The sequence below is a fragment of the Rattus rattus genome, chromosome 12 (assembly GCF_011064425.1).
Source record: "Rattus rattus isolate New Zealand chromosome 12, Rrattus_CSIRO_v1, whole genome shotgun sequence".
Taxonomy (NCBI): Eukaryota; Metazoa; Chordata; class Mammalia; order Rodentia; family Muridae; genus Rattus; species Rattus rattus.
The window spans coordinates 60,729,986-60,756,117 of NC_046165.1; the positions used below are offsets into that span (position 1 = coordinate 60,729,986).

The following is a 26,132-nucleotide window of genomic DNA, read 5'->3' on the forward strand; positions in this document are numbered from 1 at the left end:
AGATGAAAGATACAGCAGGGTATGATTCTGTAATGTTGAAGTGGAGGCAAACAGGGCACCAATCCAATGAAACGAGATGTCCTAGCACCTCCAGCTCCAGCCAGAAAGACCTCACAGCTCAGCTGATCCAGGTGGGTGCTGGTGATGTGGAAACACTTGTGGCCTTGGTGGGCTCTAGCAGCTTCAGCTCTGCCTTAGATAAGGCCCTCGCCACAGCTGCTGTGTTCTGCTCTGTTCTACTCTGGGGCTGGCAAGCTAGGCACCTCTGGCCTCCATCCACAATTCCAGACCCCCACTTCACCTGAAAATGACTCACATGGTCCAACCCATCAGACCTGACCTAGCAGATGTCCTGCTACAAGAAGCAGAAGAAGTACTGTACACTGACAGGAGCCATCTTATTCAGTTGTCACCTTGGACAATCAGCACAAAGGGCTGAGGTTCTGGAGCTAATCCAGTGACTTCAATGGGAATAGGGCAAAGCCACCATGGTACACACAGTCCGTTCACATTTGTTGTGGCCCACCTCCACAGAGAGAGAGAAGTGACCACCCACCTTAACCAAAAGGGAAATCAGAAACAGGAAAAATCCAGGCCCTACTAGTGAGGTAGCCACTGTCAGTTGCCAAGGGCATCAAAAGGGGAATCCTCATAGCCCCAAACAAATAGGGTAGCAGAATTAGCCACCCAGAAGGCAGCCCCACTGGGGGCCTCCCAGACTTTGGTTACCCTGCTTGAACCTGAACTGCCCCGAGGTCCAACCTATATAAAAAGAAACCAGGTGGTTAAAGAGTAGATGCTAAGCAGGAGGAGAAAAGGGGGTGGTTCCTGTCAGATGAAACACCTGTACTCTGTCATTATTGCAAGACAGATGCTCACCCAACTCCACCAGGCCACCCATCCGGGAGAAAGTAAACCTGCTGAGACACTCAATGAAGTTGGGGTTTCTCTTTCCCTGTGGTCCAATAATGGTCTGGCCTTCACCTGCCAAGTTTTCCCAAATCTGACAAATATCCTAAATGTTGCTTGAAAACTGTTGTGCCTAGAGGCTACAAAGGCTCATGACAGGCCGACTATGTCCTTAGGACCAGCCAAAAACGAGCCAACCTCTTATCCTTCGCTCTCTCCTAAGGGCCACATGCATCCCACACTGAGAAGTGGAAAATTTCTAGCTATTCGCTCGTCTCTGAAAACCCTGCAACAGGCCGAGGCGGCATTCACTAGAATGTGGAGAGGCCATGCCTTTGCTTGTCTGAGCCTGCCCACAAGTTCAAGCATGGTGACCTTATATGGATTCACAAATTCCCAACCTGGAACCTGGAGCCAACATAATATGGGCAGTTGGGGCTCAGGTACAGCCAGTGGTCCTGACCTAAGTCTGGTTGAGAATGGTTACCTGGAAGGTGGATTGAGTCTCAGTGGATAGACTGGCCCTCATACTATATTGGCACTGGCCACTTCTAGCAATTCCTATTTAAGTTCACCCTTGGGGACCTCCAGGGGAAGGGTGCCTATTTAATGTCACCAAAATGCCTACTAGATAGTTCCCCTTTACAGACTCCTATTACAGTAGGGTGATTCTAGGAATGGCAGTTGAGTCTATTTCCAGGCTCTAGAGACTACATGGCTTGCTTGAACCAACAGCTTAACCAAATGTGCATCTTTTGAACTGTTCACACCGGAGACGCTGCTCCTTTGGTCCTCATGCATGGTGTATACAGCCCAGATGCTCATCTATAACAGGAGGCAGCAAGGCCAATCAAAGTCTAGATTCTGACTCACCACAGTGAGCCACCCCATTTCCATCCAGCTTCTGGTGGGGGCAGCCATCTCAGGCTCCCCTACAGTGAGAACCTCAGCCCTAGCTATGGGGGTGAGATGTGGAAGATGGTGGGGTTGGGGAATGGGGATGGGGATGACAGAAGTGGAAGGTGTGGGTGGGAGGGGAGGTAAAAACTTAAATGAACTCGGTATTCAAGTAGATGCAAACCTAGGCCATCTAGCAAACTCTTGATTCCAGGCTGGATGTCCAGTTAGACTCCCTAGCTGAGGTTCTTCTTCAAATCAGAGGATTGGACTTTTTGAGTCAAGGAGGTCTCTGTATGGCACTGGATACCTGTTGCCTCCCATGCCAGTCAGAGTTTAGCCATGGTCAGGAAAAAACAAAACAACGTCCACCAAACAAAAACCAACAAAAGCAAACCAACCAACCCAAGTGTGACGATTTGTATAAGCTTGGCCCAGGGAGTAGCACTATTTGGAGGTGTGGCCTTGAATGGAATAGGTGTGTCATTGTGGACATGGACTTTAATACCCTAGTCCTGGCTGCCTGGGAGCCAATGTTCTGCTAGCAGCCTTCAGATGAAGATGTAGAACTCTCAGCTCCTCCTGCACCATGCCTGCCTGGATGCTGTCATGCTCCTGCCTTGATGATAATGGACTAAACCTCTGAACCTGTAAGCCAACCCCAACTAAATGTCCTTATAAGAGTTGCCTTGGTCATGATGTCTGTTTACAGTGGTAAAACCCTGAGACACCCAGTTATCAAGAATCTAAGAACTGCTAAATTTTGGTCCCTCTGGTTAATTACTCAACTTATAGCCATGGCTAGGCCGTTAATCCTTTTGCTCCTAGCTCTCACTATAGGATCCTGCTTACTCAACTGCCCACTTAGCTATGTAAGACAGAATAAATTCTAAAACACTAGTATTAAGGAGATGACATAAATCTCCAATTTGACTCATGTCTGTAAAACCAGTAGGGAATGGTAAAGGCCCCCAGACCTTCGCACAACAGAATGCCATGATTTAAGGACCACTCAGGCCTTAAAATGCAACGACTGAGCAAACACATCTGCCAAAAAGGAGGACAAGGACCTAATCTATCAAAATACACAGATCTGCATAAGTCCCTAGATATACTAACCTTGGATTCTATCTGTCTGTCTCTCTGTCTGTCTCTCTCTGTGTGTGTGTGTACACACACACAGGTGCACACTGAAAACCTCACTTGGAGAAAGGTTCAGGACTACACTGGGATTGAGGCTTGCTAATAATAAAGACTTTCTATTGTCTTGAATCCATGTCAGAGTAGTTTACTCTGGCGGATGCCTTGCAACATCAGAACCAAGTTCCTGAGGAGGGGTGACGTGGGCAGGTAATGGTAGAGACAATATAGCAACAATTTCCAGGTAGAATTCATCTTAAAAGAAAATAGAACTAATGACTTCTAAGTCAAGCTATGTGACCAGGCAGGGACCTGAAGGCTCTACTTTGCGTTTAGTGCACAATGGTTTCATCTAGAAAGCATCTAGAGGCCTTATGATGACCTGGGAGTGCAGCACTGGAAAAAGACCAGCACTGCCAGCCCTAAGCTCAAAAAAGCAACTGGGCTATACCCAAAAGGCTCTTGCCCTGAAGACTGGAGGATGAAATAATACGCCATCACCCTAAGAAGACCAGATAGATACATCAGAACTTGGTGTGGAGCTTCAATTTCTGCAGTGAGGACACTTCTCTTTGATCTGCCTAATTAGACTGGGGAAACTTGCAATCAAAGCAGTTTCACACTAGGCTGGGATGTATTGTAGGCCTTAGAGTCAGTGCTTCAAAACCTGGCTGGGAAAAACATCATGAGTAGCTAGGTCAGGTAGCAAAGGCTCACAAGTCCGAAGGGAAATGCTATCCAGCTCCAGTGTTCTAAAAAGTGCACACACTACACTGGAAGTGCACACACTACAAGTGAATCCCTGTACAGTGCATCTCAGACAGACACAGTTTTCCAGTATCCATAAGTCATACCAAGGTAATGGAGTAGGATAGAAATTACATAGGAGTGGTCACTGGGATCGAGTTTGTAGGAGAGAAAACTTGGAAAGAACCTGAACTGTAAACCTAGCTTCCAGCAATAGGGACATTATGGTTTGAACATAGAAATGACTTCATCGGTTCATGTGTTTGAATAGCTGAATCTGTGCTTGGAGAAGCTCAGAGAAAGGTTGCAGAGCCTTTGGTCATGGGTCTAGCCAGTTGACCAATGGCTACAGTGGTGGAGCTATGGGTCAAGACCAAGCTACCCCAGCTTCCGGATTGAACAGGTCAGTGTCATGTTGCTGGAATCATGACCTACTGTCACACCTAAGCTGTTTCAGTCCAGTATTCTCTTACAGTGACAACGAGCCAATCCAGGACAGCCACACAGAGAACGACACTGAGAAGGATACACTCAACTAAAGAATATGTACTTGCTAAAACTGCAAAAAGAAAAAGTGTGGGGCTACAGACAGATAGGGAGTGGAGTGGTCTGCCTAGCATGTATGACATCTAGGTTCAAACCCAATAGTACACGAAAAGGGGGGAGGGATTGGTCTGCAAGAATGATTAATGGAAAATAAGGTATGCAAATCATATCAAGATTTTAAAACAAGTTGTGTATATTTTTAAGGAAAAAAAAGGTATAGAGATGGAAGGGAAAAAAATCTAATTGCTCTGCCTTCGGTCCCTCCCTCACAAGAAGTACTAACCTGTGCATGGTACCCAAGGAATCCTGGTCCTGCTCAGCATTAACTAACTTTTACAGGGAAAGCTCCAGAAAACAGCAGAGAACCCCTAGGCCCAGAGATGCAATTCCTCCCTGCAGGATGAAACATGGGGTCTGCTAGTGATCTATTTCTCACTGCCCATAGGCTGGTCCTTTCTCATGTCTAACTGCATGACCTAGACCTGGCCTGTGGACCTCTGAAGAACATCACCCCCTTCTGGTGGAAGGAACCTCTGCATTTTAAGTGACATAAACCTTCATCAGGGAGCTCATGTCTGAGCTGGCCAATGGGAAATCAGGCAAGGCAAGCACAGACAAGAGCCTGCCCAGAGCTGATATACAAGCATAACATGGGCCAAGGAGTAGTAGGTGGAAATGCAGAAATGTTTACAAACACTTCTCAAGACACACCTTCTGAGGACACCGACCCTAACACTGTTCGTCATCACCACGTACTGCCGCAGTCTCCCCACAACATGCTGAGCACACAGTGCCATGTTCTTGCCAAACACAAACTTCATGTCTGTTCCCAAGAGGCTGGGATAGTGCCTGAGACCATCATCAATGCAAGAACAAAGGGACTTAACTGGTGCACCCGGTTGAACCAAGTCTTCCAACAATCTTCTGGAAGAAAGCCTTTTGTGTAGCTCACACTGAAAAGGTGGAAGGAAAGATGTAAAACCGAGAGCTTCCAGTTGGCGAGATGGCAAAGACAGTTGTCTTCCATCGTCCTGAGGAGTCTTAGGGTAGCAGTACGCCTGCCTGTTCACAGTACATCTGCCACAGCAGTGCTAGTGCAGCTACCAGTTCCCAACAAGCAAGTGAAGATGATACAGATTCCAACAGTTCTAGAGACACCCCAGTACTGACCCTGCCTATAGCCCAAGGAGTCACATATCACTCCTGCTTGGCTGCCCATCTCCTTCCTCCTGGTGTCCTTGATTCTAAACTCACAAGATGGTCTGCAGCTTCCTCCAAAGAGAGCAGTACAACAAGAATGCCCACAAAGGCCTGCAGAGGAATGGTCCTTTCACATGCTTCTGCTCCATCAAGCCCAGTCACGTGCATTCTCTTCTTCAGATGTTCAGAGTAATGCACCACAATCATGAGCACAACTCTAAACGGCCTCTGGGTCAACTGCTGATGGCAAAAATGTTTATTATGACTTGTCTGTTAAACTTTTATTATTGCTTGTTTTTTAAGGAGGAAACGGCAGATACTGAATGAACCTTACTCCATTTTATTTTAAACAGATAATTTTAAATGAAAATCTGGGAGGAAGAAACTACAATTCACTACAGCGGTTTCCTGGAGAGCTGTAAAATCTTTTTGTTCATGCTGGCAGACAGGTAAAGCAACGCTCCAACACCTGCCTTCAACTTGGTGAAATCAAGAAATTCCACCTGCCAAATCAGGGCAAATGGAGAGCAGGGGGCAGCCACGCACGGTTACACTCAGGCCACACCTTTCCTGCACCAGGTCAGAGGTCACGAAGCCTCCTCTGAGTGTTGTGTCTATGCGGCCTACTGAACAACATCCAACCATACTCTTGAAAGAAGACAAGGAAAAGCCACGTCTTCCCAAGAAAGTGGCTCCCTGACACAACTACCACCGTGGCTGGCCCATGAGTAGACAAGGAATAGAAACTGGACTTACTGCACTTAGAATTTTTCTAGAAAATGACATTTCTGGGAAGATGGAGATGGCTACATATCTCAAAGGCATCAGGGGCACTTCAGTGTATTTTGGTTCAGTTCTTTAAAGCTTATTAATAAAAGTAGTCCAGCTAAAGAAGATAATGGCATGTAAAAGTCAGCCTTAGACTTGATATTACAGATGAGCAGAAATCTTAAAAATTGATTAATCCAGGCCAGGAAGATGGCTTGGTGAAAAGCACTTGGCACACAAGCTTGACAACTCATGTCCAGCCCTGGAACCCATGGTAGAAGAGGAGCACTGATTTCTGTAAACAATCCCCTGACCCTGTACTCAAGCTGGAGCATGGGGGTAGACATGGGTGTGTACATAGGCACATACACAAAATTAATAACCACAATCCTCAGGATGGTACAAATCATTTCCTGAAAGTCTTGTGTTGTCAGGAATCTTTACATCACCTGAGTTTTCAGTTGAATTTTAACATACTGGTATTGTGAGAGACTTCCAGAAAGTTCTTGGCTAAGCATTGGTTCTATGCTGACACTGCTACATTGTTAGATTGGTTTTGTAAAGACGTCTGCTAAACCGTGTACTAAAGAAATGGTCGCAATCCCCTTGACTGGTCCCAGAAATCCTACTAAGGAAATTCAAAGTTAAACAGGTCCTTCAAGCAGAACTCAGTCAACCTGCTAATACTGACCTACAGTGCCAAGGAACAGCATCTTCCTAGGCTTGACCTCAAAGGGGGATGAGAAATTCTACAAATGTCTTTAAGAAAACTCAACAGTATAAACTTTCAATTCTATGTACCCAACATACAGTAGAGAGGGGTATAAACTTGTCCTGTTCTTTGAGAGCTGTTGGCTGGAATCCACTCTATAGCCCCAACTGTCCTTGATATAGTGCAAGCCTCCTGCCTTTTGAGTGCCAGGACTGACCACCCTGAGCTTCACCCTGCAATTAAAACTTTCATTTGTTACCGTGCAGTTTCTGCTTGTCCTCGTGTTGCTTTTCCTGTATTCTGTTGCGTGTGAATGCTGACTGCTGCATTCAGTCATTCAGGAGCTCTGGTCCTCCTGAGACCCTGACTGGGTTCAGACGTGCATATAAGCTTATCTACTCTTGTTCCAGACAGGGGTCTTCCCTTTCTCTCTGAGCCTCATCCCCCACTAACCCTTACTTATTAAAACCTTCAGAATATAAAGCTACTTTACTTGAGCAGTTTGCCATGTTCACAGAAAACCTTGAGATGTATTTCCAGTACTCTAAGCACTTAGTGACTACAGCCAAGCACTTGGGAGTTTCTGGAGAAAACATATGACCCCTGACCACAGGGTTTATATACAGCAACTGCAGAGAATACACATATATTACAGGAAAAATAGAAACAGCCATGCACTTACCATCACCCCACCAAAAAAATTCCAAGTATTGGGTTTTTCATAATTGGACCATTTAATTTTTATTAAGCAAGAGTCAGAAATTTATTACAGCAGTATATAGCCGTTCCACAAAACACATCTGTATTCCTTCTGAAACTTATATGTAAAAAACTTTTATGTCAATGTAACCAAGTTTTCAAAAGATTAAATGATGGCTTATGAACATACACCTAGATAGTCCATGTAGGTTTTGTAGCTTTAAAAGTTGGTCTATGGTCTGGACAAATCTTGCTGCCAGATACTTTCTCTGTATAATGTGTGTTTGTGTGTGTGTGGGGGGGGGGGGGTTTAAAGCCACCAAGGGAAACGCAGGAGCATCTCTAGCTCTCTTCGGTCCTAGCAAGCTTCCATACTCATAAGTCAGCTCTGGGTCTTCCCATGCCTGAGGTACACTCGGCTTCTCAGGCTAAAACCACAACAGCAGTGACCAGCACACTGAGAAGCCACATTTAGAATACAGTGCTGTGAACTTTCTAGAGACAATCCTTGGACAGCCAAGGCACTTATATATAAAACACTGCTTTCTCTTCAGGAGAAGGATGAGTCTCTCAGTAAGTGATGTGAAGCTCCTGTTCTCAGCAGAATGCAACCTGACAATGGGAAAGAAGAGGGGTGAACTATGTGTGACACTTCTTTGTGAACTCAGGAGCTAAACAGGACCATTTTGAAGAGCTGGAAGGAGCCATGTTGGAATTACCCAGGAAGGATGAGCAGGGCAATGTAGCAGAATTCCAGCAGATTCTGGAACCCTTTGTACTCAGTGTTCATGGTCACCACAGGAAGCATGTATTTGAAGCACGAAGGACCCTCTTTTTTTCTGGATGTGAAACCACAAGAGCTGTCCAAATGGACCTTCTAACAAATGAAGATTTTGAGTAGTGCAGCCAGAGGCAGCCACCGAGTCAGAACAAAAGGCAAAGGGTGTCTCCTCCCAACTGACAAACCCAGGAAGGATCATACAGAACGGCTGAAAGGAATAAAAATGAGCCACCTGGGAATCTTGACAACTTTCCTGAAAATGCACTTCAAATTTACAAGTCACAACAGAATCCCTAATTCCAGTCACTATTACATAATTTAAGAATAATTTAATATGCTGACATAAGAAAGTCACACTTGAGAAAACCTTTGTAATAATTCAGGGGAAAGTATATATATTCACGTTTAAAAGGCATCACTATTCGACTTATTATGCAATCTTTATTTGTCAGTAATAGACACTGCCATATCCTATGCCTCGAGCTCTCCTCTCTCCTTTGTCCTGAGGAATGGATGCTGCCGTCTGTCCCCTTTCTTTAGGAGGCGTCCCGCTTGTGGCTGCAGGCGTCTGTGAAGAGCAGTAGGCAGCCGTCAAGTTGGAGGCCCTTCCTTCGGAGGCAGAGAACCACTAAGGGAGCAGATCAAAGTCAGAGTGAGCCTCGAGGACCCCAAAGACTGGGTATCCTCATATGCCAATGTGCCTTCTGTGTAGCAATTGCACTCTGCCTATGTGGGGGTGCTGGTGTCTCTCTACCATTTCCTCAAAGTGGCAGGCTACTGCTCCACTCACTCGCTAGGTCCTTCTGTTAATAACCTGTGTTACTAGTAGAGGCTGTGAAGCACAGTGACCCAGGAAGGGACAGACTTCCCAGGAGCGACACTAAAATGCTCTCCAATCAGTAGTCCAAGCAAAACAAGATGAAGTACAGTCCTAAAAGTTTTATCTAGAAGCTTCCGTGCCCTCCATTCACCACTATACAGAATATTCTACAGAATTTTGTGAAGTTATACAACAGGAACAAAAGAATTTTATTGATAATGTATTTTCTTTAATACGTAAAGACATTTATTTGAAGTTAAATTAACCATTGAGCTGCAAACACATTTAGAACATACCACAATAATTCACTATTCTTAAATTCCATGGCCTGCTTGTGAAAACTAGCTGTGACGACAGGAAATGCCTCATGTCCAGGACATTCCAGCCTTCTCTTCCCCTCCAGGAGGCACTGTTCCCTTAGAGCTGCTCTGTGAAGGTCAGTCGCAGCCCACCAGCACTTTGTTTTGTCAAGCTCCTAAGGTTTTCTCTTTCATGGGTCTCTTTCATTTGTACTCATGGTTTTCAGAATCTAAGAAGGTCTTTAAAATATTTATTCCTGTGGGGACAAAGATTTTTTTTCTGGCTGGCTAATTCGTTTTTGGGTATATCAGATCCCCAGGCCCAATCGATACTGTGGCTAGAACCAGCTAAAAGGAAACCTCTGTTGACAGCAGTGCCACAGGAGGAGAGTTTTTCAAAGCCAGTTATAATCAGGAAGCAACTGACACTGAGATTGGTATGTCACAATTAAAAAAAATCTAAGTAGTGTTTCCCAGCAAATAAGTATCATCTAATTTCTGCCACTGAAAAGGGAAGAGAAGGTTGGAGGGAAGAAAGGCAAGGAGGGAAATGATATAATTAGATTTTAACTAGAAGGGGCCACTGGCACGATTACAGCCCTTCAGTTTCTGAAAACCTCCAAGAGAAATCTAAGAATAATGGTGACTGCAGGTGAGCAAGGTCTCCAGGAACAATGGACAACCCACCAATAATAAAACTCACCGGAAGCTCTCCTGAGCTCTGGTTCAGTTTCTGCAGCTTCCTGCACTCCCTTCACGTTCCAGGCTGCTCTAACCGTGGTCCTTGCAATCAGTACTCCCCAGTGAGGATGTAAGAGGAGGACGGCATTCACACTGACGGAGTAACTGAGCTTCCTTAGGTCTCTGAGTTCCAGCAGGTGCAGGAGGCAGTGAAGGACCACACACCACCAAGGGTAACTACAGCGACTCTAACTTGCACTGCACCCAATACCACCATCATCTGTCCATGGATGGAGACTCTCCCACCCACATTCTACGTGAGAGCAGCCCACACAGGGAAGGGAACCAACTTCTAAGCTTTTGGTTTGTTGGGTTTTTTGTTTTTGGTTTTATTTTGTTTGTTGTTGTTTTTTAAGGGAAATTAATCCTTTCAGGAAATTCAAGCCTCTCCTCTTCCTCTTTACATAGACCACTAACCCCTTCCTACTAACTCATCAACTGACAAGGAGGAGACAGGAAGAAGGTGAAAGCGAACATCCTTATTCCCTCAATGTGAACACCTCTGATCTACAATAATGCCTGACTTTAAAAACTGGCTGCATTTCGCTACACATATATTTGATTTAAAAAATTATATATTCTAATACAGACCTTGTAAGATGATTCCCAGGTAGAAATTCTGTGGTTACTGCATTTAAGATTGTTACTTGATGCTTTTTCTTCTCTTCATAACTCCTGATCTAAGGAGCTCCCACTGCAATGTAGGTAGGAAAGAAAACCAGCTAACCAAAGCATCATGGGAGGAATCTCGCAGTCTGCCCAGGACAGCGAGAGGTCCACAGAGAATCTCCACAGCAGAGCTGTCTCCACAGCACAGCACTCACACAGGTGACAGCCCTGAGACATACCTGTCACCTTACAAGTATGGAGTTCCTTTACATACATTTATTAGTCTACCAAAACATTAATATATGAAAACAACGTAATTTCCAAGGCTCCTACATATTTCCAACATTCAATTTAGGGATCCAAGATTCTGAACATGCCATCACCAAAAAAAATTGCAAACCTAAAAAACAAAAAAGGGAAAATAAATTAAACAAGGGCAAAGAAAAACACTTTTTTCAGAAAAGGTCACTATTTACTTGTATAAATTTCAAACATTTCAATATCAATGCTTTACTCGAGTTACACTAGCTTTTAAGCTTTACTTTAAAACAAAGCAGTTTCTATGCAGCAAAATAAATATCAAACTACACTCACATGTGCCACCTGTTTGTTTAATATTTGCTGGGTCAACACCAATTCACATTTCTAAGTCTTTAACATAGCAGTAGTCCTGTCTTTCTCTCCTGGAGGCGACTACTGTGGCGAAGACACTGAAGTGCGTAAATGAGGATACAGGCTTTTTCTTGGATGACACACACCTTTAGAAGCTGCTTTTCAGCTGACTGTCCTCCAGTGTACTAACATCTAGCACTTGACATTAAAGTCCTCTACCCTCAAAAGGGGCCACAGCACAGCAAGGGTGCTTACTTTGTTTTCTCTCTTCTATAAAAAAGAAATTTAAAAACTGTTTTGAGTAATAAAAAATTAGATTGTGCGTGAGAGAGCAAGAGAGAGAGAGAGAGAGAGAGAGAGAGAGAGAGAGAGAGAGAGAGAGAGAGAGAGATATCACTATGTAGTTATGTAGTCCTGGTTAGCCTAGAACTCTATGCATACCCAGATGGCCTGGACGGATCTGTCTCTGCCTTGGGAGTGCTGGGATTGCAAGTGTGTGCACTAAGCCTGGGTAGAGAGTACAATTTCCAATTACACAGGCATCAGTAGTGCTGGTAGTTGTTTCTCAGTAAGACTTTCCCCATACCCCACACTTCTAGGACAGCATCACTCACTATGCTGCTCATGTCTCTCAAGTGCTATAACTGTGACTTTAGAAATATACAGCTCTGCCTCTTTTTACTAAGACACTGTTAATAAAGAAAAAAATGAACCATATGACCAACTCCTCTACTGTGGCTCAGAAACCATGCCACTTAAGGCCAGAGCATCATACTATAGAAAACCAAGAGCTCAGAGGTCTCCCTTCCAAAAGACCTGTAACCCTGCATATAGGAGCAACCCACTGACTGCTGCTTTTGTCTAAACTAGAACAAGGCTGGCCAGTGAGGAGAAGCGGAGACACAGGTAAGAGCTTAGTTCTCATGGGGCCAGAGCTCCATGGGCAGGCTTCACTCGTCAAAAAATGTCACGTACATGAAGGGATGGAAACGTTGTCTGAATCCTGCCGCTCTCGACATGCAGGGTTATGGGGTTCCGGGCAGAGGAGATGGCACAGACAAATGTGAGGCGATGTGCACAACTGCTGATGAGCATCCAAGCAAGGAAACGTGAGAAGCAACAAGGCATTGCTTCAAAATGCAGCTGTCTCCTGGGTAACTAACAACTTGAGGGCTGTCTTCTGCGAGGCCCACTAGACTGGGACGGACTTGCCCCCTCTTAGAGCTCAGCTATGAAGCAACTTCACAACTCTGGCTAACATGCAGCAAACCTGTGAGAGGATTTTAGAAGCTAAAATGGTACTATACCAAGTGCAGGATATGAAATGGCACTGAGAGCCCCTTCTCTGAGTTAGTGGCAGCTGAAAACACCGTTTGTATTTGGGCAAAGAATCTTATTAGTCTTTCCCAGAAATTAAGCCTAGACCTTTTTCTAAGTACTGCTTCTTTAACACACTTAAAAGTTGGGGGAGGGCAGCAGTAGGGGCATGAGGCCCCCTCTCCATCCCTCCAATTTTGCCATTACCATTCTGTGTGGAGGGTTTTCAGGACCAGGTGACCGCACACGTCTAGAAATCGGATGACCTCAAAGCCACCTCAATTCAGCTGAGGCCTCATGTTCTTTTGCTTAGAGCTAAAAATAAAAACACATGTGAATGAACAAATGATCATGAGATGAAGCCCCTAACATGACAGTAAGATATAAAGTATCAGAAGCAACTTGACTTCAGAAAACTGAGTGTGCACACGCTTGTGCAGTCTCACAGCTGCAGGCTCCCTAGAAAGCTCCCTTTCTGTCCTTTTGAGCTGCAACAGTAAGCATCATTGAATTCCAAGTCTTAGAAAGCCAAAATCAAACTCCATTCATTGTTCTGAAATCATGACATTTATTTTTATACTTAATGACACTAATGAAGTTAAAACAAAAATTTAACATTTTTACTTCTATACATAGATATTTGTATGAGGGTGAGAAAGCAAAGTACAATACTGAGCAATAAGAAACAAAAAAGCTAGTGTGCTTGTCCAGTGAAAGCAAGCACTGGCTCACCCAAGCAATACAGAATCGTATATGGTGGCATTACTGTTAACACGCAAATACCCCCCCAACAATGATGAAGCAGACGGAAGCTGCCACCTCTCCTGCTGCTATGGAAACATGCCCTGGGTACATTAGAAGGCACACAAATGCTGCTGCTGAACGCACATAGCCATTTGCTTATCTGAAGGGGAGCAAAAGGTAAGAGGAAGAAAAGAGTAGACAGGGAAGAAATGAACACTGGACAGCTAGCTGAGAAGCTGCTATCCTGGGAGAACAGTCTTTCACTGACCACTTCCTGGTTCTAGAGTGTAATTTCTATATCATGAACAATGATTACTTCTAGCAAAATTTTTACCTGGGTACTTTACTAAGCACTTCAAAATTCTGCAGATTGTATTAAAAATGAACGGAAACTGCTGGCTCTCAGTCAGATCTAATATGAGTCATTGCAAACATGAGAATTCATGCACAGCTAGAGAGAAGCTGGGGTGTCAAAGACTGGGGATGGTAACTGACCTGGCCACCATGCTTCTTGAACTTGGTCGCTTCTTACTGCTTCTAATGTCCTTCAGTGTGCACAATTCCAGCATACACTTATACTACTGACTCCAGTTCACACAGGGCATATCACAGGGCTTAGCTTTTTACTTCCAAGGTCTTAAGCTATTCAATGACACAGTGTGTACTACAAAATTATTGAGAATCACCGGGCAAATCTTCCACCCAGAGATGCAAATAACCTAGAAACCCTGCACTGTTGCTGGACCTCTCAAAGATGGTAGTAGCCTCCGCACCCCGCACCTCTGCACCCTGCACCTCTGCAAGTACGTCCCCTCTTGTATCCTGAGACATCTAGCCTTCCTTACAAATGCAATACGGAACTGGAGTCAAACCTCCAGTAAAATACCAGTGAAGAAAATCTGCCTCCAGTAGAGTCCGGCACAATATGCTGCAGAAAGCTCCCTTGTGGACTTTGCAGTCCTCATAGCTGTCCCAAATCAGTACTGATGAGACCTGAACAGGACGGCAGGAAGCACAGGCACATTGATGTTACGAGAATCCAACCCCAAGTGACGAGCTTAACTACAGCTATGCAGCACTGCTTCTGACCACAAATACATGTGAGGCTTAGAGAAACCCACAGGCACCTGTCTGAGGCTCCACCACCCACGGGAACAGTGTATGTCCATGGCAGGCTGCTACTGAAAAGCCTCTCCCTCATCTCAAGGCGACAGAAAGGACTCCCTTCTCAGGCTCTCTGGCCAACTCTCTTGTACACATCAACCAACCCTTCCTCCTCTTTTCATTTCCCTCCTAACCCATAAGTACAGCATGCTGCCAACACTGGAACAACCCACAATCCCCTTCTCTCACCACTTTCTTGACTGATACATTCCAATGGCATCCAATCACTCATTAATTGTTTGCTGGAAACTGACTATAACAGGAGACCGATAGGGATTTCTGCTCTCATTGCACAAACCATCAGGCACACTCACTGGTTTGAAATGTTACTTTGCATGGAGCAAAGTACCAGGGCTGAAGGGTATGCCTGAAGGACTTCGTCTAGACCCCACTGGCCTTCTGTCCCGCCTCTCTGGACCCCTCTGGGACCAGTGTTTCTGCACCTTGCGGAGTGCACACAGTCCTGACTGAAGACTGGGAAGAAGGGTGTCTGAGTTGAGACATAAGGGCTGGACAGGAGGTGGCTAAGTGGAGTATGTAGAGTAACATCTCAGGTAGGAACCTGAGACCAAAATGTGGTATTTTTTCTTTCATCATCCACACATCAGGCTGGGTGATGTAAAGACAATTTTGAAGAAAACAGGCCCTAACCCAGGTAACAGGAGTGGGCAACTTGGGCTGTCACCAGCAATCCTGGAACTGAATTCAGTGCCTTCATCTCTAGCTCTTGGTTTCCCTCTAACCCCTAAGGCAGTGGTTCTCAACCTTCCTAATGCTAGACTCTTTAATACAGCTCCGCATGTGGTGACCCCAGCCATAAATTATTTTCACTGCTACTTCCTGTGATTTTGCTACTGTTATGAACTGTAACATAATACCCACAGGACTGCTGCACTAGGGCCAGCTGAGTGTTCCCAGGCATGGGATCTGCTCTGGTATCAACGCTCTTGTCACTTTGGAAGTGACTCCGGACCCGAGCTTGAAGCATAGGCTCCTGCTGGCCTTGCCCCTCAGCTTCTCTCAGGATTTAGCACAGCTTTCTGTACACAGGAAGTGTTCAGATTTGTACAATGGACGAATCAGTCTGAGAAGCAAACTACCGAAGAGAAGTAGCCACACAAGAATGTAGTCCTGCTGAGGTGTTTCCTCAGGCTCTCACGGAACAAACAGGAATTCCTACAAGAAGCTCCTTTAGACAAATCTCCATCTCCAGCCTGACTGTGTGCGAGCGAGTGCACCATTCATGCTACTGCTCCTTGTGTCCCTGTCCTCCCTGCTGGCCAGTCCCTGCATGTGAGTATTGTTCCTTGTGTTAAACTGCCCAGGGTCACTCTGCTACCAGCTGTCACACCTGACACTCATTGGTGGACCATTCCCTTGGGTCATATGTGGTCCACTGTCAAACTTCATGGAATACTCTCTTCTTTCCATTTTGACATTTTAGTAGATGCTAAAAGTTTCTCGCCAATACCATTTGTACATTATAGCAAAGGAACTGTGATTAATATAGTCTATTAAGTGAAAAGAAATACTAAGTGAAAAGAAAAGAAATCTCACCTTATTCTGTTAGACAGGACAGGATAGACTCATATTTTACTAGATTTATGGTTACAAACTTAGAAGGAAATACAAAAGTAATTTTAGAAAATAATATTATTCCCCTAGTGAAGCAAGCTGCCAATATTATTTTGTGTGCTAGCCTTTTAAACGTTCACTTTATTTTTAATTATGTACATGGGGGTTATGCACACCTGAATGCAAATGCCACTGGGGCCAGAGGTAACTGATCCCCAGAAAGCTGGAACTACAGAGGGTTATGAGATGCCCAATGTGGGTGGTGGGAACTAAACTCAAGTCCTGTGTAAGAACAGCACTTGCTCTTAACTGCTGAGCCATCTTTCCAGCCCTCTTTGCCAACACACACACACACACACACACACACACACACACACACACACACACACACACTTTAGTGTATAGGCTCACACCTATGTCATGGTGCACATGTGGAAGTCAGAGGACAAACTGAGGGAGTTGGTTCCACTTGGGCACAACAAAATTAGCTGTCTGCAGAAAACCTGCCCTGCCTCGCTCCACAGTTGCTCTCCCCTCAGCCTCCTGCACTAAAGAGCAGACCAGCTCCAGCTCACACCAGCTCACTCCTCTCTCTCTCGAGGCACTATTGGTCATGGAAAAGGTAAGTAGTCTTCTTAAATGGCAAACAGGAACTTTAAAATAAAGAGAGCAGCACAGTGGGCCCTGAACCGTCGCCCAGTTTTAACACAGTTTTATCCACAGTCTGCCATCCTCGTTTCATCTGCTTCCCAGAAACTCTTCTACCTCCCAGCACCATGGTCCATTTGTACCAAAGAACACTCTGCAACCGTGTGAGCTGTGGCTTGATTTCCCATCTTAACCCTCTCGTAGGCACACAGCCTGGTGGTACTGAGTATTATGAGACCATCTCCACCAAGTTTTTCACCTTGCAAAGCACAAGCCACACCACTAAACATGTCTCCCATCCACCTTCCCTCCTTTCTGACCCGATGGCTGCCTCCAAAACGGAAGCATCCCATACTTATGTGGCCTGCTTACTATTCCCCTTAGTATAATGTCCTGAGGGTTCATCGGTGTGCTGTACAGCACGTACAGCAGAACTGCTTTCCAAAGCTGGATCATATCCACTGAGTCACCCAAGGGCTCTGCAGCTGGCTGCACCTGCAGGCAACCTCAGCCAAAGCTACTGTGAGCACAGTCCCTGAGTGTCTGTCTAAGTTTTGCTTTCTATTTTTCAGTGTATACCGAGAAGTGAAACTTCTGGATTGTACAGTAATCCCATTCCTTTGTTTGACGAACAACCACACTGTTTCCCTCAACAGCCATACCACTTTCTGCCAACAGTGCACAGGATGAAAAACAAGCATTTGTAAGGCAGTGAGCACCTGACTAAAACATAGAGTCTACAAATAGCGTTCGTGTATGTCATTCTATTCAATCCTACAAATGTATCGATTCACTGAGCACCCGACTCTGTTGGCGAGTACATTTATTTCTGAGACATTTATTTCTCCTATACATCTGTGTAAATGTTTTCTCCCAATCAGAGGCTTAAACTGACAGCTGACGCGCTATAAGACACAGCCAAGTACACCAATAGGCAGGGCTTTTACAAGACACATATGAAAATGTATGTAAAGTGAGATGACACTTGATGCTCCCCAGGAGTCTAGACTAGACCAGCTGTATCTTCACCAGTAAAAGTCACAAATGTGACTATGTCACTATTAAATAGCTCAAGTCTAAACACAATAGATACAAAAATTACTTCCAAATAACAAAACAACCAAACAATAGCAGCCAGAACTCAAAAAATGAAATTTTTGGGAAAGTTTTTAATGCCAGCAACCTAGAGGGGCACAGTCTGCATCAGCAAGCAGCTCCCACAGCCCCCGTGGAATCACAGACACCAACTGTCTGAAACCACACACAACACCAATAATGTTTAGCATCCCTAGAAACATCAGGCAGAAAAGTAAACACGCAGGCATGTTCTTTATAGCTATAAAATAGGCAAGTTACTCAAGTGCTGTATGAAGATTCAGGAATTTAAACAGACACAGACACAGACAGACAGACACGCACACACACATGCACACATACACAGAGTTATTGCAGCATTATTCCCAAGTTATAGAATCAGACCAGGCATCAGCCAATAGTTAAATGAACAAATATACACACAAAAGAATTTTATTCAGTCATAAAAAATGGAATTTTGTTATCTAAAAGAAAATAGATGGAACTATAAACCGCTATTTAAATGATATAAGTCACATTCAGAAAAACAGATGAGCATTATCTTAGATGTGGAATCTAAATTCAAAACAAGACATAAAGGTAGAAGGGGAGTGTTTGGGATCAGCATAGAGTAGGTGCAAGGAAAGATAATTGAAGTGATTACACATGTTATCAAAATAGCATAAGGAAACAATATTTGATAATTAAAAAAAAAAGTTGGGCTGTCAGGATGGCTCAGTGGGTAGAGGTGCTTGCCACCAAGACTGATGACCTGAGTTCAATCCTGGAACTCACATGACAGGAGGAGGGAAACACAGACTTCTGCAAGTTGCCGTCTGACCATCAAGCGTATGCCGCGCACATGTGCCCATTCATACAATCAATCAATCAATCAATCAATAAGTATGATGAAAAATTTAGGTCCATGCTTCATAGAATAGCAAAACTATTTGTGTCATCCGATTTTGAGCAGGACGCGCTAGATACAACAAACTGAGCCCCACTGATATTTACAACCACACGCTGGCTCCTCAACAGAATGAGAATATGAACATTAAGGCTCAAGAATGTCCTGCAATTGATTGTTCAACTGGTCAAGCAATGACAGAAACCCAGTTCCGACCACACAAGAACCCTTTAGGGTTTGCTGAGGTGAGAAAAGAATGAAAAGCAGAGGGAGAGGGCAGCACTGGAAGCCACAGGGCAAGGACAGCAGCAGGGCAATGGCTAAAGCTACCTTAGGGTGGCTGCCCTGGTCCTGTCTGGCATAATGAGATAGCGGGTGCTCTGAGTGACGATCCTCAAGGCGTCAGCACCAAAGTGGAGCTGAGTCGGCACAGTGGAGGGAGGACAGACCTGCAAGCCACCCATGTGAGCAAGGGCCTTGGCAGAGGCATGGCAACAGGGCACAATTTTCAGGGCATATCAAAACCAACATTTCTAGGGATGGTGGTGGTTATAGTGTTTAAATAAGGGAGCTGGGGATCGTAGCACATTAAGGTCTCCAAAACACAATGCCATGGTTGCATATGAGAATAATTACTGAAGAGCAGATGGTGCTTCCTAGGCAGGAAAGAGAACTGATAAGCTTCACTGCAGAGTCATAATGACCATGCTCTGGAGTCTGTCGCTCCCCAGGAAAGATCAATACAGCTTCCTGAGAACAACAAGAGACAGGAAATGCTAGACACACTGCCCCCTATTAACCAACTGCTTGGGGTCAGGCATGGCTTAATAAAAAAGCACACAGCTAAGAGATGTAGAGTCATTAGAAAAATGACCAGTAACAATGGGTAGGGTGGAAGGATGGACCTGGACAGACATTTACCATCAGAAGGAAGAACAACTCGCAAATCCCCTGCAGACACACCTACCTACTTTCATGTTCCTCTCATGGCTCCTGAAATTGCTCATTTGACTTCAACATAATAAAGAGAGTACTCTCAATTCAAACTGCACGGGAGTCCCAAACAAATGCCTACACCACTATCACTTCCAAAGTTGATCATGTCACTATGTCCCTGAATGTATCACGTCACTGTATCCCTGAATGTATCACGTCACTGTATCCCTGAATGTATCACGTCGCTGTATCCCTGAAGCACTCTTTACTAGAAAAGCTTGAGCAAACGACCCGTTTTCTGAGAGGAACAACAAAGTGATAAATACTATTAAGTTACTACAATTAATCTAATTCCATGATATCTTTTCCATCTTTGACATCTAATTCCATGAAACCCATCTCCCTAAACCAGTGTATCCTCAAAACGAAAAGTTTTATAAAGTACCACCCCCTCTCTAGAAATGTTAAAAGCACAGACTACTCAGAGAACAGATACTGCGGTAATTAAGGCCTGGGGAAAGGAGGGTCCATGTTCCATACCCATCCCTGACTGGAAGCAGAGCCCTGCAGTTGAGGCTGACGACCCTCCTTCCAAGATTTAACCTCAAAAGGCATCTGCTGTGCAATCAGAATGGCAAACCCTGCTTCTCCCAGTTACAAAGGACATGAATCTAGTCTTCCCCAACTATCCAGTGCTGGACTTCCATGCCATCAAGTGGCCACCCTTTCCCTGGAGAACCACTTCAGAGCAGTCCCTAGAAATTGGTCCACTGACTATATGGCTGTGTTAATGGATTCACGTGGAGGCAGACTCATCTGCTGTGTCATTCATTAAGTCCCCTGGAAAGTGTTAGTTAAAGATCATTTGGGACCCAGCTTCTCTCTGCATCAGCACAAGGGAGTGGATTAGCTCCAGATAGACTCCCAATGGCCAGACTATGTCCATTAGAATTTCTCTGTTTTCAACCTTTTTTTAAAAGGGAGACTCCTTGTGTCCCAAGATCTCCAGTACATCTTCTGAACACTCATATGGAGTCTGAGGGGCTGCACACTTAGGGAAGGATCACTATCTGTGAAGAAAGGTACCAGGCATTGAGAGTGGGTGGCTGTGAAGCAGTCCAGCTCCGCTGTGCTCCTCGAATGCACTCATTCCTTTCTACATTTCCATCATGGTGGAGCACCACAGTTGGTGCTCACCAGCTGAGCACAGGCCAGCACTGAGCGCTAGACCTCACTACTGCAGGTTAAATAAATCCTTCCCTTTAAAATACAGTCCCGGGGCTGCACAGATGGCCCAGAGGCTAAGAGCACCTGCAACCACTTCAGAGGACCAGACCTAACCACACCCAGCAGCTACATCACCTGTAACTCCATCCCGCAAGGGATCTGACACCCTCTTCTGGCCCCTGTGGGTTCCCAGTATAGTCTCATTCTCATTCTCTCCTCTCTCCTTCCCCCTTCTCTCTCTCTCTCTCTCTCTCTCTCTCTCTCTCTCTCTCTCTCTCTCTCACACACACACACACACACACACACACATCTCTTGATTTTTTTTTAAATTAAAGAATAAAATACATAGACTCTGGTAACTTTGCTATAACACAAATGGTCCGAAAACAAAGCTTTGACCACAGCTGTATCAGCCAATCACTGGCTGGGAAATGAGTCAAATGTCTGAAATGAATCCAGATCTCCTCCCAACTCACACAGACTCCAACTAGGTTCTGTCTCACCTAAAAGATAAAGTGGTGTGGGGAGGTCACTGTAAGATCAGACTCCCACCAAGACAAAGGAGGTACAGGCAGGTGGAAACGTTACCCAATATTCACTGTAGGTGTATGGAGTTGAAGGTTTGTATCTTCCGGTAATTTCTGCCTACTGACACAGGCTCTGACCTCTTGATCTAAAGAGAGGAGAGCAATGATCCTTGGCTGCACTATAAGCTGCACACAAGGAGACACTATTATATTTCCCTTTCCCATCCTTAACTACCCTCCCCCACACACGTCTGTGCTTTACCATCTGATCCTTCTTCCAGGCAGCAACCCCTCATAAAATGTCCTGGACCCTATTATGAGGGTTAATGCCAGGTCCACCACACTCAACACAACGTTTCCATCCACATGACCTACCACTATGGTGCTTCCCTGCTGGTGACTTCAGCCTTCTGTATGTCTTAACAAGTACAGACAGGTCTGGTTTCTCACAAGCGCTACCTAGACACTTAAGGCAAAGGAAGGAGAAGGGAAGCTCAGGTATCCTGGCACTCAGAAGGCTGAAGCAGGAGAACTGCCGTGGAAGCCAGCCTGTGCTATGCAGCAAGCACCAGGCCAGCCAGAGCTACAGAGCTAGACCTCCTCTCAAAACAAAAACAAAGAAGAAAACAAGAGGGAAGGAAACAGAAGGGAGGGAGGGAAGAAGAAAGAGGGAATAAAACTCTATTTCATTCATGTTTTACTTCAGTTTCCATTTTCCTGGTTGTCAAAATAAAATCCAAACTGAGGAAACGCTCACATATGTTTACTATCCAGCTTGTATATCAGGGCTATGTCTCCTGAGAAAAACACCTTCTGTCCCAGAAGAGGGCTACAGTACTTGAACTTCTAAAAAGTTGACACTGTCTTGGACTCAGTAGAATGAGTCTGTTTGAGCTACCTCTGAACTCCCTCTTAATGGACTCAACCCAGAATGCAGTGCTTAGTGAGTTATAACATGGAAGGGGACCAAGAAACATCAGAGTCCTGTGAACAGTGACTATCAGTCTCCCCAGTAGACAAACCTTGTTGGAGACTGGTACACAATCAGAGGACGCCAGATCGCTGATTCAATTGCTTAATGCGCCGGTTCTATGTAAGCAAGCCACAGAGGGAACAACATGATCATCAAGCGCTTGTTTATTGCACACAGAACCCCGAGCAAGCAGTTCCCTAAAATACATTTAACAACACAGGGTAAATTGACCTCATGCACCGGCTCTACACAAGGTACTAAACAAGGTTGGTGCTACGATAAGCATGGCTTTAAAATACCTCAACCAACTACCTTCCTGTGGGTGAAACAGTGAAAAGAGCATACCCCGCCCCCCTCTGAATTTACCCTCACCCACTGGCCAGGCCTCTGCCCTCCACCCCTCTCTCTCTCTTGCTGGCTTCTTTTCATCCATCTCCTCCCTGGTTCAGCACCTAGACTCGCTTTGCCCACTCACTCTGTTAGCGCTTGTTCAGTCTTGAGTGCCACACTGACAACTCTGGATTTTTTATTTCCCAAGCAGATTCCTAATCGCTGGCAGGTTTCTGTGCAAACTCAAAGCTCCCCACCTTCCCACACATCTGCCTCAGGCTTGCTCGGCTCATTAAATGGCAGCTCCGCCCCCATCAAAACTCTTAGCATCCTTTACAACTGTCTTCCCTGCCAATGTATTCATGTCCATCAGCCAGCCATCACACCTGTCAACATAGCAAATCAGCTCAACCTTCAAAGTGCACCAAGAACCACACTTTCCACTCATGCCCATGACTACCCCAGGAGCTGAGCTACCACTGCATCTCAAGATTTAAGTACAGCTCACTGCTTTCCTTCTATTCTTGTTCCCCTAGTTTGGCACAGCAGCTGGAGTTGCTGAAAATTAGGATTCGCAGTTTGCTCTATTCTCTCTTGTAAAATGAGTTAAAATTTGCCAACAGTGAAATCAAACATTATCGTTGGTTCCAACTCAGTGAGTATATACCTCGTGTAAACAGGACCCCTTTCAAGACATGACACTTCCAATGCTTTATGAATAAAGCTGTTGTAATATAAACATCCTTTTCAGGGATATAGGATGCATCTAAGATAGAACTGCCGTGTCATTGTGTGGTTGCTTCTAGCAGCAGTACTGTTCAGGGCAGCCAAAAAGACCAAGTGCCCAAACACCCATCGATGGACAACTGGTGTGTCTATCTATGCAGTGAATTGTGTTCAGGCACACAAGCAGATAAACAATCAAAACGTTATGCTCCGTGACCAAAATCAAATATGAAAGACTGTATTTATGTAAAATATTTAGAATGAATAAATACACATAGACAGAAGGCAAACTTGTGGCTGTCAAGAGCTGGAAGGAAGACGAAATAGGATAATTAGTCACTGGGGGCAAGGTGACACAAGGTTTTTAGCCTAATCACTACCACAGAAATACTGAATGCCACAGAGCAGTTATTTTAAAGATATTTTTTATTTCTTCATATGTCTGTTTTGTGGGGGTGGGCAGGCACATACCATGCAGCACTGTGGAGGTTAAGAGACAACTTGGGAGAAGTACATTCTCTCCTACATGGGTCTCAGGAATGATGGATGGAAAGCCAAGCCAAGCACCTCTACCCACTAAGTCAGTCATCTCAATGGTCCACTAGGAACAGGTTGCTTTAAAGTGGATTATTTCAAGATGAAGCCCAATAATAGACACACACACACACACATGTATGAGAGGGAGAGGGAGAGGGAGAGGGAGAGGGAGAGGAGAGGGAGAGGGAGAGGGAGAGGGAGAGGGAGAGGGAGAGGGAGGGGGAGAGGGAGAGAGAGAGAGAGAGAAACAAATAACCAAGTGGATCATTCGTGTTGTGCAAGTTTCACTTCCAAGGATGTCTAACACCCATAGGAGCACCACTTGCTGGGGAAGTTTAAAGATTCAGAATGCAGGCAAGTGATGCTGTATCTTTTTTAAACTTGCTGTCCAACATCCCTTAAATGGCTGTCGTACACATCATCAGACAGAATAGTGATGCTTCCTACTTCCACAGAAAGATGAATGGATGTCCAAGGTTGGGTTACTAACTAGTTCTAAACTGAATGAGAACATACGTGGGCTATGAAGAGTCACACAGTAACCACCCTGTGAAGACACTTCTTTTGGAAATTTAGTTTCCTAGCTCGTGTGTTTTATTAGGGACTGAACCCAGGACCTCACTGCCAGGTGCAGTGGTTTGAATAGGTTTGGCACCCATAGAGTCACTGTTTTAATTTGAGGCCCATGGAGAGTGGGACAATTAGACTTTGTTGGAGTAGGTGCAGCCTTCTTGAAAGAAATGTGTCAGTGTGGGGTGGGCTTTGTGGTCCTATACTCAAGCCCCACCAAGGGTGAAATTCCGGCGCCTTCTGGCTACCTACAAAAACCAGTCCATTTCCTTCTGTCTGCCTCTGGATCAGGATGTAGAACTCTCAGCTCCTGCTCCAGCACGTCTGCCTGCACACTGCCATGCTTCCTGCCATGATGATAATAAACTGAACCTCTAAAACTATAAACCAGCGCCAATTAAATGTTTGCCTTTACAAGAGTTGCCTTGGTCATGGTGTCTCTCCACAGCAATAAAACCCTAAGACACTAGGTAAGTAGCTACACTGAGCTACATCCTCAGCCCTTTTTAAAAATTTGAGGCAGATGTTACTAAGTTTTTCAGGCAAGCCTTGGGCATGTGAACCTCTTGCCTCAGCTTCCCACATAGCTGGTATTGATTACAGGCCCACACAACCAGTCCCAGTCAAGAAAATATGTCATAAAAGATTACATACATATAGGGTCAGGTGTTACATAGGCAGATTATAATACCTGGATCTCTGACTTTTAATTCATCTTAAACCTATGATTCTGCATTTGTATTTGTTGAGTCAGTGAGGGTTGGACAAGAAAACATGCCTGAGGATAATTATCACTGTAGCCAAGTCAACTGTCTAAGGGCTTTCTATTTTCTGCTAGTCTACAAGTCTAAGAACAAGTCAACATTTATTTTAAAGGCAAAACAAAACAAGCCTCACGTTAGGTGACATTTTACAGGAGTAGCAATGTTGAGGCACAAAGCTAGAATCCTGGTCCGAATTCTCAGTTCCAGACTGAAGGGGAAATCTTTAGCATGGCTCTTCCATAAAGTCTGACCAATTACTAAAATTAACTTTCCAAAGCCAGAGGAAAGTTACCTCACTATGCAATCAATATGTAGTACCTTCTAGAAAGGCAAACAGACGCTCTGGGGTCTAGAACAGCCTTCAAATCTTAAGGGCAGTAAGACTGGGAGCTGAGCTGTTTAGGGGATTACTTGCCATCTGAAATGTCGCGGTTTAATTTTTCAGTACTTCCAAAATGATACAAAGTTTTAGGAAAATTCAGTTCCTTTTCACATGAGCCCCATCTGAGTTTGTGCTTTTTAAATCCCCAAAGTCCAACATTTTACGAGGAATCAACACTCAGAGCAATGGAGGATTTTAAAGGGAAGCCCTGTCTTCCCCATCCCCTCCTCCCAGTACTTTTCTACCCTCCT

General features: G+C 44.8%; 1 protein-coding gene and 1 long non-coding RNA gene across 2 annotated transcripts in view; both read right to left on the reverse strand.

Annotated features, from left to right (window-relative positions):
• Nucleotides 1–26,132, reverse strand: part of Xkr6 (XK related 6) — a 203,282-nt gene that overhangs the window by 147,692 nt on the left and 29,458 nt on the right.
• On the reverse strand, nucleotides 7,931–13,085 carry LOC116914039. Its single transcript, XR_004389660.1, has 3 exons — nucleotides 13,005–13,085; nucleotides 10,851–11,268; nucleotides 7,931–8,230 (listed from the first exon to the last, which is right to left on the reverse strand). It is a non-coding gene; the product is annotated as an uncharacterized LOC116914039 (long non-coding RNA).